The 17,121-nt window shown below is 31.3% G+C and overlaps 1 pseudogene; it reads left to right on the top strand.

The window, feature by feature from the left end:
* Window positions 1-8,243: 8,243 nt before the first annotated feature.
* Window positions 8,244-10,099, top strand: LOC134699057 (uncharacterized; annotated as a pseudogene).
* Window positions 10,100-17,121: the final 7,022 nt, after the last annotated feature.

Here is a 17,121-nt window from a genome sequence, read left to right as displayed (position 1 = left end):
GATTACTTGTACTATTTTCCGTGTAAGGCACAGATAAACACTTTTTATAATTCTGAAAAAAATTACAGCAAACAAATGCAAGATTTCTTGAAATCAAGACAATCTAATAGATATGAATCACTCTTAAATATTTGTTATACACGTTAGATGTATAAACTTCGGCGTTCACAATTGTAACTCCGAGGAAAATTCAAAACTGAAAGTCCCTAATCAAATGACAACATAAAATGTACATTGCATTTCTGGAAATAATTTCTGCCTTTTAAATATAATTTGTTTTTAATTGACGTTAGTGTCTTTTTCAATCTTTAAATTTTTACATATATTACTTTATTGTTCACTTGCTTCATGTTTGATAGTAATTATTCGCTAGCTTCAGCCTGGTATATTCATCTCCAAAGGAAGCACATAAGGGCATGTGTATGTACATATTGGAATTATTCAAGTAGAAATTAAAATGTATGCAAAATTTTGTCAAAACATCACCGTGATGTCGTGATGTCCAAACGATATCGTAAACTCATAACTGTAACCTTACCAGCAGTTCCGGTGTATCCAGCTAATGTTAATGTATAATTGTTATACTCGTCTGCTATTTTGAATGTCTTGTATTGAGCATAGCGCCACTCTCCAGACCAGTTTCCTATGTCAAATCTCAAACTATACGACTTTCTATTCGTGATATAAAAGATGTTGTCGTTACCTTTAGAAATAAAAAGAGATTAGCCTGTATTTCAGTGGTTGCCGTTTGTTTATGTGTTACATATTTGTGTTTCGTTCATTTTTTTACTTAAATAAGGCCGTTAGTTTTTTCGATTGAATTGTTTCACATTGTCGTATCGGGGCCTTTTATAGCTGACTATGTGGTATGGGTTTTGTTCATTGTTGAAGGCCGTACCGTGACCTATAGTTGTTAATGTTTGTGTTATTTTGGTCTTTTGTGGATAGTTGTCTCATTGGCAATCATACCACATCTTATTTTTTATATTTTCATGTTTTTTCTTTCCTTTTTTACTGACAAGAGGATGAAGGTTACCTGGTTGTCTTGATTGTTTTTGTTTTTCGATATTTATTGTCGCTATGGTTGTATTCTGACTTCAGATCCTTGAAATTATAATTTGTTTTTTCGAAGACGTTCTCATAAATCTTAAATCGTATGGTGTTTGTTATTTGATTGTTGTTTGTTATTTTAAACAATTGTATACAAATAAATGGTTAAGCATATAGTATAAAAATTAAATATTATTTTGTCATTCCAAATTTTATTTATTACCTTTAATAGTTGTTATTTTATCATATGGTACAAAAATCAATTGTGGTTGCCCCAGGTGACTTTTAAAATGAAGACATCTCTGAAATAGCTCCAAATTATCTCCCTTTAGTTCAAAAATGCATTTGTTGCATTAAAATTGAAATATTCTTTTTTAACTCATCGGTGACCTATATTTTTTATTGTTGTTTTCGAATAAGCTGTACATAATCTAAATAATTGTAAAATTCATGCGATTTCTGTAATTTAGTTCTTTCTTTATTTCGATATTAACGTTATTTCTACTATTAGTTCAACAGAAAAAAGGACATTAACAAAAATGTATGCTTCTTTCGAAGGCAGATTGTGAGCATAAATGAACGGTGACCCCATTTTTTTATTTCATTTTTTTATTTAGTATAAGATAAAGTTCATTTATGAAAAAATATAGAGAAATCCTATATTTAAAAAAAATGATTTAGACCCGCGAGCCCCCTTAAAACGTACTTTTAAATTATCAGTATCACAGTAGATATACTAGTAGTGTCTGGATGTGATCGTGGTTTTTTGAGTGATTTCATTCGAGTTTTGTTTTCGAGTAATCGACTATTTATTTGCGATGCATTTCACCGATTTAGAAATTAATCATCTTAAATTGAAATATATTTACATCAATACGTTGTTATTTACTTCCAACTTTCTAAACAAATAACTTTCACCTTTTTGTCATTTGAATTTTAAAAAAGTATTCGAGCGTCACTGATGAGTCTTTTTAGATGAAACGAGCATCTGGCGCATATACAAAATTTTATTACATGAAGTTGCATTGATCTTAATGTTTCCAACAATACAATTAACCTCAATCTCATAGTTTCTCCGAAAAGGGATTTATTAGAGAAACTTTACGTTGTTTTTAATTTCACAAACATAAATAATTTAGTTATGCTCTAACTTACCAAGCCAGTATTCTCTAATAACCTCTCCAAATCCTTTCTTATACGCTGCCCAGTCTCTCATGAAACTTATTGGATAACGATATCTACCTACATAAAGTCGTCTTTGGATAACCTGTAACATAGATTGTAAATCTCATCATCGAAATCCCGTTGCAACAAAGGAACAGTGTATTCAAAACTCGAAAGTCAATCTTAATTAACTTAGAAAGTGTAGTTTGATTGATGGCTAATCAATTTAGTCACTTGTAAAAATAAAGGCGACAGTTTTTACCGATGTAGCAAACTGAATTTAAGGTAATCGATTGAACTCTCTAAAAAGTGGACCAAAATGTATCTCCTGTCTGGCAAGCACTACCCACCATTGGTCTTTCTGTATTGTCTACTACACTATTTATAAATTATGTTTAACTTGCTTAAAACACAAAACAAAGATGTTTTCCAATCAGACAACTTTGAACTGATGTTATTTCTTTCATCCAGCTTTAGATTTTATAAAGTGGTATCAAAATAAAGAAGAAAGAGTAATCTTTCAAATGATTATAATTTCATTATGACATCAAAGTTGAGATATTGTGTTGTGCACACTTGAATGAAATTAGCTACTTTGGATTCATTATTATTCGTTGGATACCAATTTTCGTGGATTTCGTGGGCACAGTCAAACAACGAAATTAAATGTTCAACGAATGATAATTTTTCCATAGGTTTGTATGCAGACTTCAGCAAAAAAATGAAATTAAATACCCACGAATATGCAAGTTTTTCTTAATCCACGAAAATTGGTACCCACGAGAATAAATGAATCCACAGTACTTTGTTATGCATAGCATCATAAAATGTTATAAAGATTCTTGTATAACACAGCTTGACCTCCACAACAGAGTCTCAGATTTTTGCTATTGTATTTCATTCTCTTCACTTCAATGAAGTTTTCAAACTCAATTCATATAATCATACCAAGGAATTTTAGTCTTATTGAAGAACTATTTAAGCCATTCCCTATATTTTATTCTGAATTACATTCTAAACCAGGGTAAATCATGAAAACGTTGATAACGTGACGGTCACATGACAAAATTATGTAAACATCGTATAGATCAACCACTGTTAGCCAATCAGAAGACGCGTTACATCGAAAACTCAATTATTACCGAATAACATAGCTGGAACTGCTGTAACAGTTTAAAAAATTGATTACATGTACAGTTATATTTGTAATGGTTATAACTTATACACAATAATAACATGTACACGGAATATACGTAATGGTCGTAACAACATAAGACATTTATTATATAATCCCGTTTTAGATTGATGTGTGTTTGGTTTTTTTTCATCGGCTAGAGGTGTAGGGGGAGTATTCAGATATAAAAAAACATATTTAACCCCGTCACACTTTTTCGACTGTCCAAAGTCAGGAGCATCTTCCCTTTGTTAGTCTTGTATTATTTTCTATTTTAGTTTCTTTTATATACATGTATTTCGGAGTTTAGTATGACGCAAATTATCACTGAACTTGTACACATTTTTGTTTCGGGGCCAATTTAACAAGCCTCCGGGTGCGGGATTTTGTCGCGGTTTTAAAGACCCATTGGTGGCCTTTGGCTGTTTTTCTCTCTTTGGTCGGATTGTTGTCTTTTTGGAACATTCCTAATTTCCATTCTCAATTTTATTAACATAATTAACATATCTATTAGAAAGGAGTTCAAAATTACAATTTGCACCTGAACCAGCTATGATTCTACGATTTTCAGATCCTTTGAAATTCTGATACTTCAATCTTAAATTGAAAGTGGCACGGTAGTTATTTCAAGTCCATTAGGGAAAATGATAGCCTTTTTAGAATTGTCATCACTTTCTAACAGTGCCGCAAATTCTACATACACTGTTCTTTAATTATAGTATTCAGCAATGAAATTAAATAAGTATCATGACCGGTTTCTTTTTTATTTCTATCTTTAAAAAAATAAGGTTCCTAGTGCTTTCTAGTCTTTATCATGCAGTAATTACAAAATTTGAAAAAATCTCAAAAAAATAATGTTCACCGGTATGTAAAATTATTTCCTATTGTTCTGCACCTGATTCATCCCTCAGTTTGACACTGAATATGTTTTCAATCAAACTTTTTAGATATATTGACTTAAGTAAAAGACCAACCTAAATTCCGTAATACAAATACTACCGTGCTACCTAAACATACCGTCCATCCACCGTCTGTCATATCACAGTATACATCTATACATCTGTTGTTAACAAAGATTTTGTAGACGCCATTGCTACTTCCCTGGGGGATGTTGGAGCAGTCAGTTGGTACATAACCTATAATTCAAAGATATCCCTGCATATAGAATAAAATTAAGTGTATCTAGCAGCTAGTGGTACATTATATAGTTGCACAAGACATTGTTTCGCATGATATTCAATAAACTCAATTCATTCACATTACACCACTGGTGTAAATCATATTTACATCACATCAGATTGTTGTTAGATAAACATGTTACATTTACCTCACACAATACAGTTGTTAGATACACACATTATATATACATCACACCAGACTGTTGTTTGATAAACACATTACATTTACATCACACCAGACTGTTGTTAGATAAACACACTGCATTAACATCACACCAGACTGTTTATAGATAGACACATTACATTTACATCACACCAGACTGTTATTAGATAAATACACTGCATTAACATCACACCAGACTGTTTATAGATAGACACATTACATTTACATCTCACCAGACTGTTATTAGATAAATATATTACATTTACAATACACTAGACAGTTGTCAGGTTAATTTATTATGTTTACCTCACACCGGACAGTTGTTACATGAACACATTATATTTACATCATACCAGACTGTTTTTTATAAACACAGTATATCATTCTTTTCAATAGACCTACCAATAAAAAGACCAAATATAACCAACAACGTGTGGTCCAGATATATTTCATGTTGACTCATTTAGATTTTTACAGCTTTGAAACTATACAGGCTGCGCATTTCGAAACCGAGGACTAATATAAAAGAAGAATAAAAAAAAGGAATTTCCAACCCATTTCATATTTAGAATACGTGAATTTAGGAAATAGTGTTTTCAATTATCGGAGAAAAACATTTCTCAGTGAAATATTTTATATATGTATCTTACAAATGTTAATCTGACTTACTTTTAAGAACGAGAGTTCCAGTTTTATTTTTTCCTGTCTCTGGATTACAGTTGGAATCTAATTTGCATTGTTCTGTTGTACGATCATAGCTTGCAGTCTCGCACCCCTGTTCGCTCGTACACAGCATGACACACTCTATTACAGAATCTGCTTTAGTTGTGATTGTGGAACCACTTGAAACAATTATCTCTTCCTTTTCTAATATGAATTTCATTCTAATCCTAATATCTGATGTTCCGTTGCATATTGGGTATATCATAAAGACACAATAAATAATTATGATGAAAATCATGTTGTTCTTATCCATCAGTAGTTAAAATAGATGAAATATATGTCCAATAATAAAACTAGCTCTTTTATAGCAGAATGACACAGTCGAAATAATTGACGCAAAGATATAGTGAATATACAATCCCTAGTATCCAATATATTTTCAGAAGGAAGGTAGAAAGTATCGATTTCTTTTTAAATATTTCTAGTAATGTAATATGCATTTCTGGCGGATGTTCATAAGGTGCTAAATATTCTCATTTGTTTATATTTCACAATGATTCGTAAAATATGTACGAGCTAATTTCTTACTGTATGTAAAGCAAGACTTTGGTTAATTTACTTGCCTTGTTTGTATATTGTACAATTGTAATTGGGAAAACGTCCAATCAAATTTAAATATAATATATAAAGGTTTACGTAAGCCAGTATATATTGTTTAAAGATGTCAAACTTAATTACCAAGCTTGAGTAAAGGTTATACAAACAAAGCAGGAGATCCAACCAAAATTTTATTCATATTCTACAAGCATTAAGAAATTAGCGCTGTTATAAAAATGTAAAGAAATGTGATATGATTGCCAATGAGACAATTATCCAACAAAGACCAAATGTCGTATAAAGTAACAACTTCAGATCACCGTATCTTATGACCTTCATTATCGCAATAACGCATAGAAAGCTATAAAATAAAATTGAGAATGGAAATGGGGAATGTGTCAAAGAGACAAAAACCCGACCATGGAAAAGACAATAGCAGGTGACCTTCTGGTCGTCAATGTAGCGAGAAAGTCCCGCACCCAGAGTCGTCCTTCAGCTGGCCCCTACACAAATATATACTAGTTCAGTGATAATGAACGCCATACTAAACTCCAAATTGTATACTAGAAACTAAAATTTAAAAAAAAAACAAGACTAACAAAGGCCAGAGACTCAACCCTCCCCCTATACCTCTTTTATCATACATTTTAGTATTAAGCTTTCCGTTAGAGATATAGATATCAAGATCATGGAAAGGGCAGTGGTCATTGTTAGTATTAGCTTTATTTAAAGTAAGTCAACAGGATAAATTTCTTTTGTATACATACTGAAGTCATCATTATTGAGAGCCAAAATATCATCCAAATATTTTCAAGTATTATTAAATTTGTTTATCAGATGTTTTTTCGATGGGTCTTTGCTGATTTTTGTCATAAATTGTAACTCATAACAGTACAAAAACAGGCCCGCAATAAGTGGTGTATTGCAAGTCTCCATTGGAATTCCGATAAACTGACGATAAACGGAATCTCCAAAGCGAACAAAAATAGTAGCAAGTAAAAATTCACGGGCAGATATAGTATCAAAGCATGTCTAACTGACATAGTTTTTTTTGTGTACAAGTATTGCAACTAAAATATAACCTAAAAGAACATATATACTCACATTCTGACTTTTTAAATGCCCATTTAATTAGGTGTGTGATTTTTTTCTTAATGAGAATGTGAGGCAATGTGGTATAAAGGGTATAAAAATCAAAACTTCGAACATAAGCATGAAATTTATCAAGTACTTCCAACGAGTTCTTGACACTCTAAAAGTAAATAATATCACCATTTTCGAAGGCCTTATTTGAACATTTAATTTTCAGGTTTTTGATTGTACCAAGTGTACTGGTAAGGAGAATAGACAATTTAGTTGTGGAACAATGGCAATAGTTTATGTTTGATACGAGAAATAGATTTATTGTGGTTATTGTTAATAGTAAAATGTTCTTTAAAATGTTGAATATGTATATCAATTATGTTCATTACTGAGGACCTTAAAACGGTACACTAACGTCCTGATAAATTTCTAAGCAATAAACGAAAACTTTTCCAAAAATGTATAATATACAACACTGCAAACATTGAATTCCAGACTTCTGAATGTGGTGTGTTCAAACATATTTGATGGCGTCCAACCCTCTCTAATCTGAAACAAATGTATTTGCCGAATACTATTGAATACTTTGCAACATATAATGTGGGATAGTACTTGTACAAATTTATACAAAAGAAAAATTAAATGTTTGCGCTAGCAAAGCGACAGAAAGAAAATAAGCATGTGTAGCAACAGATGAATATTAACGATCAATCCAGAAATCACCATCCCAACCCCACCCTACACCCAAGAATAATTATCATAGTGTCGCCCCCCCCCCCCCCCCCCCCATGTTGAGTTGAAGAGTCTAGTAGTAGTACTCCAGAGCTTCACACATTTTAATTCACAATCAGAAACACAGGTTGCCCTCATCTATTCTGAGAATCTTTTATTTGTCTTAATTTGTATTTGTAATACAATTAAAACATTATACACACATTTCAGGAATTTTTTTTTAATAGTGCTTGCCGTAAAACAAGTAGGAAATGTTCAGCAAACCTTTCATTTCTACCTGTTTCTAAGACTTGTCAATTCTTTTTATATTATTATATTATAAAATAATAAATGGTATCATAATGATTTTAGGAATCAAACAGTACAAGATACCATTCAACAACTAGAATTAAATAAATTACTATTCTTAATTGCTTATGTGGTATAATTTTTATTTAAGATGTTAGCATCCAAAGGGAATGCCTTGTTTGAAAGAGTGGTGAAAGAGAAATTATATAGAAGGATTGCAGCTTGGAAAAAAATGGATACAGAGAATGCTGTTGAAGGATTTCCTTCTCTATCTGAGGAAGAATTAACAAACATAACTGTTGGGGTATATCAGCTCAAACTAGCTAGTACGGGGCGCCGAATGGGACTCTTGTGGTTTTGTACTCAAAATTCAATTTTGTACGGACAAAAGTGACTTTTGTTCAACAAAAATGAGTTCAGTTTAACAAAATTTGTATCATACTACAAATTTGAAATTTTGTCATACAAAATTATCTATCAGCGGACAAAAGTCACTTTTGTCATGACAAAATTCATTTTTGTTACACAGACTTGACTTTTGTTCCCTAATTTGAAAATTGAGCGACAAAAGTCAATTTTGTATTTCAATTAGTTTAGTTTGGTTTCTGTGAACTAATTTGCATACAAAATCGACTTTTGTTACACAAAATTGACTTTTGTTACACAAAAATTACTTTTGTAACACAAAATTGACTTTTGCTACACAAAATTGACTTTTGTTACACAAAATTGACTTTGTCTCAACAAAATTGACAAAATTGACTTTTGTCTCAACAAAATTGACAAAATTGAATTTTGTCTCAACAAAATTGAATTTTGTCTCAAAAAAATTAACAAAATTGAATTTTGTCTCAACAAAATTGACAAAATTGAATTTTGTCTCAACAAAATTAACAAAATTGAATTTTGTCTTAACAAAATTAACAAAATTGAATTTTGTCTCAACAAAATTGATTTTTGTCTCACGAAAGTCAATTTTGTCTCACGAAAGTCAATTTTGTCTTATAAAAGTCAATTTTGTTGTTACAAAATTGAATTTTGTCATCACAAAAATGAATTTTGTCGTCACAAAATTGACTTTTGTCTCAACAAAATTGACAAAATTGACTTTTGTCTCAACAAAATTAACAAAATTGACTTTTGTCTCAACAAAATTTACAAAATTGACTTTTGTCTCAACAAAATTAACAAAATTGACTTTTGTCTCAACAAAAATGACAAAATTCAATGACAAAATTGAATTTTGTCTCACAAAAATCAATTTTGTCTCACAAAAGTCGATTTTGTCTCACAAAAGTCAATTTTGTCTCACAAAAGTTAATTTTGTTTCACAAAAGTCAATTTTGTCTCACAAAATTGAATCTTACCGTACACAATTGACTTTTGTGATTTAATTTCCATATCAGGTAACAAAAGTCAATTTTGTATGCAAATATGTTTATATTTGCATACCTTTAAGACAAAATTGACTTTTGTCATGACAAATATGAATTTTGTCTACAAAAATGAATTTTGTCTACACAAATGAATTTTGTCATCACAAAACTGAAGTTCTCACAAAACAAGTCTGTAGCACATAGTTTTGTAAGACAAAAATGATTTTGTTATGACAGAATTGAATTTTGTACAAAACCACAAGAGTCCCATTCGGCGCCCCGTAGCTAGAAGCTACACTTGTGAACATTTGGATGAGGATGGCGACTACATTATTATGTTAAATGATGAGATAGCCGATATACTGCGTGTAAAAATCCAACGTCGTCATACCTCATCAAAATTATACTTGCTGTGGATCGAGTATGGGCCTGCAGTAATTAAAGGATGGTATTGCCAATGCAAGGCTGGGCTTGTGCTCATGTTTCGTCAGTACTGTGGTACTTAGGACATGCTAGGTATGCTGATTCCGTGCGCAATATCAAGAACTGGTCAATGTATTTAGAGGATGCATCCAATGTACCAGAAGTGATTGAGGACTCAGATAGTGAAGCAAGTGGTCCAGAAGAGTAACTGCTTCACTTTTTATGTACATGTATATTCAATGATCTTTTCTCTGTATTTAATTATATTCAGAATTATTATGCATAAATTGCATCAATGAAAGTATGATGAGCTTTTGTCATTGTTTTGCATCTATCAGCATTTATTTGTTGTTGCTGTCTGTGAACATCAATCTTCTGTTCCATATCCATTGCATCTTAAGTAGTAGGTCATTGATCAATAGAAAGTGTGACACTGTCCTGTACATTTCTGTGTAATTCTAATGTCCATTTCAGTATCTAGTAGGTAGTAAATCAACCAAAATGTATGCTGGTATATATTTCAAGTTGAACTCAATTTAAGTCTTATTTGATAAGGATATCATTTGAATTTCATAATTATAGTTCGTTTAAGTCAGGAAAGATTTTATACAGATCATGCAATGCAGTCAATATTGCATGCTCTTATGTATTTGATTTGACAATTTTTCATGAGTAAAATGATAATCTCAAAGACAATAGAAAGTATGATGGAGAATTCCCTAATATTCTCATTGCTGTAGAATTTTAATAGTTTTTTGCCCAAAAATGATTTGATGTCTTTCAATAACTATAAATTGATGTTGTTTTAGAATCAGGTTAAGTGTTTGTTATTAAATGATTCCTGAAATTCTCATGTTATAAAGATTTTTACAGTATTTGGCCAAAAATGACTTTCAACTGCATTTTTATGTAATTTTACAACTTTGATTTGGTAAACTGTATCAATTCAAAACATATGCACCATACTTGTTATTTAAACTATTTGTGCAGTGATTGTTATTAAATTATCCCAGAAATCCTCACTTTATGAAGATTTCTACAGTATTTTGCCAAAAAAAGACTTTGAAATGCGTTCTTATGTATTTTTAAAACTTTGATATTGTAAACTGTATCAATTCAAAACATATGCACCATACTTGTTATTTGACCTATCTGTGGAGTGATTGTTATTAAATTATCCCTGAAATCCCCACTTTATGAAGATTGTTACAGTATTTTGCCAAAAAATGACTTTGAAATGTGTTCTTATGTATTTTTAAAGCTTTGATATTGTAAACTGTATCAATTCAAAACATATGCACCATACTTGTTATTTGAACTATTAGTGGAGTGATTGTTATTAAATAATCCCAGAAATCCTCACTTTATGAAACTTTTTACAGTATTTTGCCAAAAAATGACTTTGAAATGCGTTCTTATGTATTTTTTAAACTTTGATATTGTAAACTGTATCAATTCAAAACATATGCACCATACTTGTTATTTGAACTATTTGTGGAGTGATTGTTATTAAATTATCCCAGAAATCCTCACTTTATGAAGATTTTTACAGTATTTTGCCAAAAATGACTTTGAAATGCGTTCTTATGTATTTTTAAAACTTTGATATTGTAAACTGTATCAATTCAAAACATATTCACCATACTTGTTATTTGACCTATCTGTGGGGTGATTGTTATTAAATAATCCCAGAAATCCTCACTTTATGAAGATTTTTACAGTATTTTGCCAGAAAATGACTTTGAAATGTGTTCTTATGTATTTTTAAAGCTTTGATATTGTAAACTGTATCAATTCAAAACAAATGCACCATACTTGTTATTTGAACTATTTATGGAGTGAGTGTTATTAGATTATTCCAGAAATCCTCATTTTATGCATATTTTTAATGGTTTTTGCCCCAAAAATGACATTTTATTGCAGTTTAATGTCAATTAAAAATTCTGATATATTCTGACATATTAATTCTCAGTTCTCCGGTCAATGTTTACATTATCCATGTTATCGGTGTTATATGTTTTCTATATACATCTGGTTAAAGTTAAAGAGTTAATAGGAAGCTTTCTCACGGTTTTGATTCATTCTGCATTCTAACTGTACAACTATCAACATGTATTATTTCAATAGATTATCAGTACTTTAAATGTGTTTCGTTTATATATGTAATCCAAAGTTACTACACTGGTGTTGTTATATAACATATGCATTATTGGATACATTTAACTTGTGTTTAATAAATTTGTTATTTCTTAAATCCAGAAATTCTCACTTTTTCTTAATTTTTATACTTTTTTGCCCAAAAATGGTGAAAAAATGCCCCAAAGTGTTAGAAAATAACATTTTATGGCAAAGTCATGTTAGTTTCACCAGGAAATCCTTCACAGCACTAATTTTGAGAATGGGCCAAAAATGGCCCTTAATGACCCTTCTCCTTTAATATCCGCCCTGCAGCCACTTCCTATTTGTCGATAATTTCAAATTTTACAATACTTCATTGTATATGAAACAACTGTTCGTCAAAGAGATTTTTACGCTTCATTCAGTCATTGGTTATAATGAATGCTCAGTTATGCTCCAGTAAACCCGCTACCACAATCAATTGCCTGCAGCAACGCAGACCTCGGAGTATTTTTCTTCTTTCTGTCAGAGTTGAAAAACGTTATGTTTTCTTCCGCATTCCCAACCCTCATGAGTAATGAATTATCGATTTCTCAGAAACTGGAAATATCTAATAGATAAATACACAGAATTAAGGATCTTCGGAATTGGTTTTGGAAGTTCAGAAATTACTGAAAATTTTGACAAAAGATGTTTATGGATCAGTTCAAAATATTTTGATGATTTACATTAATTATTTGCTTGTTAAAAAAGTGCAGACTTCATACTTAAATTATTTAAGGAAATTATTAGAGGAACATTCAAGTTAAGATGTGTTCTGCATACAGGCCTTTGTATAATCTATCTACAGTATAGCTGTGTTTACAATATTTTAGTTTTTCTGTACTTTAAGAATCAGCCAGATTCTAAATTCATTATGTCATTTGTTTGTGTGTTACTTTGTGATTGGGTGCTATTGTGTGCTTGTGTTTTATTTCTGTCACGTCATTGTGTGATATTTTTTAACATAATCGTATGGGCGGGAGGTTTGTCTAGCCATTTAACCAGGTTCAGTCAACCTTTCGTTCTTGAAAAGAGGTACGAGGTCAAAATATGGCAGTTGTTATTAAATATTTTGCTTCTTTCTTTATTGGGTTTGTTTTTGTTGCACTTCAATGTTTCTATTGTTCCTTTACTTTCCTCTTATAGCTGGTTCATTTCCCTCGGTTTTAGTTTGTAACCCGGATTTGTTTTCCTTAAATCGATTTATGAACAGCGGTATACTACTATTGCCATAAGTTTATTTACATTGAAAACAAAAGTGTCATACCTTTCATTTAACTAACTAAGCTTGTAGATAATTGAAGAAAAGCGTACTTCTTCCTGGTTAAGTAAGAACAAATAATAATCAAAGTTTGTTTTTATTTCTTTTCCTTTTTTGGATTAATCGTCAGTATTTCCGTATGAAAACTATCTGCATATGCAATTCAAACCAACATATTGAATGTCTATTTTTGTAATTCATATGAATGAACAGTAGTCTGTCAATGAAATCTAATCGTCTATATTCACTTTTAAAGGAATATAAAAGCTGCTTTGGAGACATTTCTGCGAAAAAGTCAACAAAGGTACATGAATGTGTTGTGTACGTGCTAAAAAATTTTAACCTGTCAGTGATATTCACCAACTCATGCTAAGCCTACAAAATACAAACCTTTTTCAGTGGTTATAATAGTAGCACGCTTGTATTTAAGAAACCTAACTGGTGCTTCTTAGTTTTTTATAATGCAGTGAATACATTGATTTTATATTCATCATGTTTTCCTTTTCCTTTTTGCCTAGCATATTTTTTTCGTTTTTTGTTCAATGCCGGTATTTCGTCCAATCAGAGTAAAGATTTGTGACATCATGAATGGCTTTACAATAATGAAACGACATTTCTAAATTAGGCACACACAGAAATTACACAGACTGTATCAGAAAAAAAGAAAGGAAAACAAACACAATATAAATTTTAAAAAATGCATCCGTTAAATGATTTCCATTAAGCAAAAATAATCAAACAAATGAATATGACAAAATAGTAAAAAAAAACTAGAGGCTCTAAAGAGCCTGTGTCGCTCACCTTGGTCTATGTGAATATTAAACAAAGGAATCAGATGGATTCATGACAAAATTGTGTTTTGGTGATGGTGATATCTTTGTACATCTTACTTTACTGAACATTCTTGCTGCTTACAATTATCACTATCTAATGAACTTGGCCCAGTAGTTTCTGTAGAAAATGTTACTGGTAGTAAAAATTTACAAATTTTATGAAAATTGTTTAAAATTGACTATATAGGACAATGACTCCTTGGTGGTCAATTGACCATTTTGGTCGTGTTGACTTATTTGTAAATCTTACTTTGCTGAACATTATTGCTGTTTACAGTTTATCTCTATCTATAATAATATTCAAGATAATAACCAAAAACAGCAAAATTTCCTTAAAATTACCAATTCAGGGGCAGCAACCCAACAACGGGTTCTCTGATTCATCTGAAAATTTCAAGGCAGATAGATCTTGACCTGATAAACAATTTTACCCCATGTCAGATTTGCTCTAAATGCTTTGATTTTTGAGTTATAAGCCAAAAACTGCGTTTTACCCTATTTTTAGCCATGGCGGCAATCTTGTTTGGTTTGGCGGGTCACGCCACACATTTTTTAAACTAGGTACCCCAAAAATGATTGTGGCCAAGTTTGGATTAATTTGGCTCAGCAGTTTCAGAGGGGTGATTTTTTTAAAAGATATATAAAATGTACGAAAAATGGTTAAAAATTTACTTACTGATCAAAGAGTACTCGCTGTAACTGAAAGCTAGTTAAAATTCAATGAGTTTGCGCTGAGCATTCATCATTCATCATTTTTGTAGATATCATAAGATTTTTAAGATTATTGTTTTCTTAGTTATGTTAAGAGATAGTTACCACGCAGTTTATAATGTAATTATATCTACTTCAAGAAAGAAGATTTATTTAGTTTTGCCAGACGAGTGTAACTTGTGTGGTATTTTAGCAATGAGATTGCGCAACCACGAGACAAGCATACTAAAAAAACTAGAGGCTCTAAAGAGCCTGTGTCGCTCACCTTGGTCTATGTGAATATTAAACAATGGACACAGATGGATTCATGACAAAATTGTGTTTTGGTGATGGTGATGTGTTTGTAGATCTTACTTTACTAAACATTCTTGCTGCTTACAAATATCTATAACAGTAGTTTATGTGGAAAATGTTAGTGAAAATCTACAAATTTAATGAAAATTGTTAAAAATTTACTATGAAGGGCAATAACTCCTTAGAGGGTCAATTGAATATTTTGGTCATGTGACTTATTTTTAGTACTTACTTTGCTGAACATTATTGCTGTTTACAGTTTATCTCTATCTATAATAATATTCAAGATAATGACAACAAAAAACAGCAAAAATTCCTCAAAATTACCAATTCAGGGGCAGCAAACTAACAACCGATTATCCGATTCATCTGAAAATTCCAGGGCAGATAGATCTTGACCTGATCAACAATTTTACTTCATGTCAGATTTGCTTTTAATGATTTGGTTTTTGAGTTATGAGCCAAAAACTGCATTTTATCTCTGTGTTCTATTTTTAGCCATGGTCGCCATCTTGTTTGGTTGGCCGGGTCACCGGACACATTTTTTAAATTAAATACCCCAATGATGATTGTGGCCAAGTTTGGTTAAGTTTGGCCCAGTAGTTTCAGAGGAGAAGATTATTTGGGCCAGGTGAGCTAAAAAGGTGAGCATACGTCATATCAATCTCGTTATTAGGCGTGCATATGACCACGAATTTTCCTTTATACCCAGATAATATCTTTGAGCTATACATGTACATGTAAACGCCGCACGTCATAACAAGATGTTGCTATGTATTGTACATGAGCTTTGGTACCGACAGGAACAGAGGATTACTAAAATATTTTAATGAAACCCAAAGTTGTGGTGAACATCCTAACACACAGAACATAGTAAAATTTAAATGTCAAGCCACTGCTGTCTATTGTCGGCGAGTCTAGACTTAAATGATATGACATAATGTTTACATTGAAAGTTGTACATTAATGTTAAGTCCTTTACAGAAATAATATAAATGAAGCCATGCGAAATAAATGAAAATTAAACACCCTATGATAAAAAAAAATGACTAACAGTATAGTGTTCTTAACGCGCTGGTTTATTGATTCAAGGTCTGTTGTATTGGTCTCGGCGACGAGAGCCAAACGGCTGAGGACCAATACAGCTGACCGAGAACGACTACAGGTCCAATATAAAATCTGCATGTCCGTAACAATTTTATTATATGATCAAAACTGTACATATGACCGGTCTGTATGACCAGCCCTTATGTTAGGACGTATATATAAAAATAAACTCTATATTTTTGATGACATTGAAAAGTAAAATCACGAAAATTACGAACTTTGAGGAAAATTTAAATCGGAAAGACCTTAATGAAATAGCAAAATCAAAAGCTCAAACACATCAAACGAATGGATAACAACTGTCACATTCCGGACTTAGTACATTCATTTTCTTATGTAGAAGAGAGTGGATTTAACATGGTTTTATATCTAGATTAACCTCTCACTTATATATGACAGTTGCATGAAATTACATTACATTTAAATAAAGATTTTTAAATAAAACAAACAGAGTAACACTGAGTTGATAATTGATATACTTACTTCAAAATGTGAGAATTATTTTTTTAAAAGACAAAATATATATCAATATTTGTCAAAATTGAAATTGTTGCATCTTTAAAAGTTAGCTAGAACAAAATAGGAATAACAACATAATATATAAACAGCTACACCGAGCGCGTGATACGCCCGATGTTTTTTCAAAGAATAAAGTTCAATAACGTCTGAATAGTTATCAAAGGTACCAGGATTATAATTCAGTACGCCAGACGCGCGTTCCGTCTACACAAGACTCATCAGTGACGCTTATATCAAAATATTCATAATGCCAAACAAGTACAAAGTTGAAGAGCATTGAGGATCCAAAATTCCAAAAATTTGTGCCAAATACGGCTAAGGTAATCTATGCCTGGGATAAGAAAA

Source organism: Mytilus trossulus, unplaced genomic scaffold (assembly GCF_036588685.1).
Source record: "Mytilus trossulus isolate FHL-02 unplaced genomic scaffold, PNRI_Mtr1.1.1.hap1 h1tg000024l__unscaffolded, whole genome shotgun sequence".
Classification (NCBI taxonomy): Eukaryota; Metazoa; Mollusca; class Bivalvia; order Mytilida; family Mytilidae; genus Mytilus; species Mytilus trossulus.
The sequence above is the reverse complement of the archived record's forward strand: the minus strand, read 5'-3'. Positions and strand labels throughout refer to the sequence as shown.